Consider the following 2,500-nt stretch of genomic DNA (forward strand, 5'->3'; position numbering starts at 1 on the left):
TCGGCGCCCCGCGGGGGGCGCGAGCTTTGGCCCTGGAGTCGATCCCTGTTCGCTCGCCGTTACTAAGGGAATCCTGGTTAGTTTCTTTTCCTCCGCTTATTAATATGCTTAAATTCAGCGGGTGGTCTCACCTGCTCTGAGGTCGGCCCAAATGATATAGTTGCCCGTGGAGAGGGAGTAATAACCGAGCCCCCACCGATCCGCAGGCGAACGCCGTCAAAAAATAACGAAGCGTCTCACCTCGACCGGCGGGGACGGGTCTCGCCCAATCTCCCGCAGAGCCCCCTATCAATCCGGGCGACGATCCATCCCAGCGAGGGATGCTCGTCGCCCCAGTACGCAAACGTTTCCGTTCGCGAACTGAATTGCCGGCCCTCAGCCAGGCGTAGCCCGGGAACAAAATCCGAGGGCTGCAATGTGCGTTCGAAACGTCGATGTTCATGTGTCCTGCAGTTCACAATTCGACGCGCAGTTAGCTGCGTTCTTCATCGATCCACGAGCCGAGTGATCCACCGTTTAGAATTTCTTTCTTTCATTTCATTTTATGTAAAAAATTCGTTTCATCGAAACATACAAACTGGGAATTTTTTCCCTTCTTTGCGAGCGAGTTGGGCGTGTGTCTTTTAAAGCCGGCTTTTGAAAGCCGGGCACCCGACTGCTCGCCTTCTTTGTCCCTTTTTCTCTTCACCAATTCGTTCCAAAGCTACGATTTTATAATCGAAAGCTGTAATGATCCTTCCGCAGGTTCACCTACGGAAACCTTGTTACGACTTTTACTTCCTCTAAATGATCAAGTTTGGCCATCTTTCCAGCAACATCGGCGCCACCGGTGTTGAGGCGGCGAGCGCCGCGCACCAGTCCGAAGGCCTCACTAAATCATTCAATCGGTAGTAGCGACGGGCGGTGTGTACAAAGGGCAGGGACGTAATCAACGCGAGCTTATGACTCGCGCTTACTGGGAATTCCTCGTTCATGGGAAACAATTGCAAGCCCCAATCCCTAGCACGAAGGAGGTTCAGCGGGTTACCCGGGCCTTTCGGCCAGGGAGGACACGCTGATTCCTTCAGTGTAGCGCGCGTGCGGCCCAGAACATCTAAGGGCATCACAGACCTGTTATTGCTCAATCTCGTGCGGCTAGGAGCCGCCTGTCCCTCTAAGAAGATAGCTACGTCGGAAGCATAATAGATTCCGACGCCTAGTTAGCAGGCCAGAGTCTCGTTCGTTATCGGAATTAACCAGACAAATCGCTCCACCAACTAAGAACGGCCATGCACCACCACCCACCGAATCAAGAAAGAGCTCTTATTCTGTCAATCCTACCGGTGTCTGGGCCTGGTGAGGTTTCCCGTGTTGAGTCAAATTAAGCCGCAGGCTCCACTCCTGGTGGTGCCCTTCCGTCAATTCCTTTAAGTTTGAGCTTTGCAACCATACTTCCCCCGGAACCCAAGAGCTTTGGTTTCCCGGAAGCTGCCCGCCGAGTCATAGAAGGAACTTCGGCGGATGGCTAGCTGGCATCGTTTATGGTTAGAACTAGGGCGGTATCTGATCGCCTTCGAACCTCTAACTTTCGTTCTTGATCAACGAAAACGTTCTTGGCAAATGCTTTCGCATCGGTTCGTCTTGCGACGATCCAAGAATTTCACCTCTAACGTCGCAATACGAATGCCCCCGTCCGTCCCTATTAATCATTACCTCGAGTTCTGAAAACCAACAAAATGGAACCGAGGTCCTATTCCATTATTCCATGCACACAGTATTCAGGCGACCAACGGCCTGCTTTGAGCACTCTAATTTGTTCAAAGTAAACGTGCCGGCCCACCAAGGCACTCGGTGAAGAGGACCAAAGAAGGATAACGGAGCCTCGCGGACCCCACCGGCAGGACGTCCGGACCGGCCAGTTGAGCACCGACAAGCGGCGAACCGACCGTCCGAGACACACCTCCGACTACGAGCTTTTTAACCGCAACAACTTTAATATACGCTATTGGAGCTGGAATTACCGCGGCTGCTGGCACCAGACTTGCCCTCCAATAGATCCTCGTTAAAGGATTTAAAGTGTTCTCATTCCGATTACGGGGCCTCGGATGAGTCCCGTATCGTTATTTTTCGTCACTACCTCCCCGTTCCGGGAGTGGGTAATTTGCGCGCCTGCTGCCTTCCTTGGATGTGGTAGCCGTTTCTCAGGCTCCCTCTCCGGGATCGAACCCTGATTCCCCGTCACCCGTTACAACCATGGTAGGCGCAGAACCTACCATCGAAAGTTGATAAGGCAGACATTTGAAAGATGCGTCGCCGGCGCTCAGACCGTGCGATCAGCCAAAAGTTATTCAGAGTCACCAAGGCAACGGACGGAAGACCGACCGATTGGTTTTGTTCTAATAAAAGCACCCCTTCCATCACTGGTCGAGGCACGAGTTTCATGTATTAGCTCTAGAATTACCACAGTTATCCATGTAAGTGTGGGTAAGATCCAAGGAACCATAACTGATTTAATGAGCCA

The 2,500-nt window shown here is 52.4% G+C and overlaps 3 non-coding genes across 3 annotated transcripts in view; all 3 read right to left on the reverse strand.

Moving 5' to 3' along the window:
- The window catches only part of LOC139686202 (large subunit ribosomal RNA), a 4,115-nt gene extending 3,970 nt beyond the window's left edge, over positions 1 to 145 (reverse strand). Inside the window, exon 1 of the ribosomal RNA XR_011700326.1 lies at positions 1 to 145. This exon is cut by the window's left edge and continues 3,970 nt beyond it. This is a non-coding gene — a ribosomal RNA (large subunit ribosomal RNA).
- A 224-nt stretch (positions 146 to 369) lies between these two features.
- LOC139686204 (5.8S ribosomal RNA) lies at positions 370 to 524 on the reverse strand. The gene has a single exon (XR_011700327.1). It is a non-coding gene; the product is annotated as a 5.8S ribosomal RNA (ribosomal RNA).
- A 203-nt stretch (positions 525 to 727) lies between these two features.
- LOC139686206 (small subunit ribosomal RNA) overlaps positions 728 to 2,500 on the reverse strand; it is a 1,865-nt gene continuing 92 nt past the window's right edge. Inside the window, exon 1 of the ribosomal RNA XR_011700329.1 lies at positions 728 to 2,500. This exon is cut by the window's right edge and continues 92 nt beyond it. This is a non-coding gene — a ribosomal RNA (small subunit ribosomal RNA).

The sequence above is a fragment of the Hetaerina americana genome, unplaced genomic scaffold (assembly GCF_022747635.1).
Source record: "Hetaerina americana unplaced genomic scaffold, ioHetAmer1.1.p SCAF_1327, whole genome shotgun sequence".
Taxonomy (NCBI): Eukaryota; Metazoa; Arthropoda; class Insecta; order Odonata; family Calopterygidae; genus Hetaerina; species Hetaerina americana.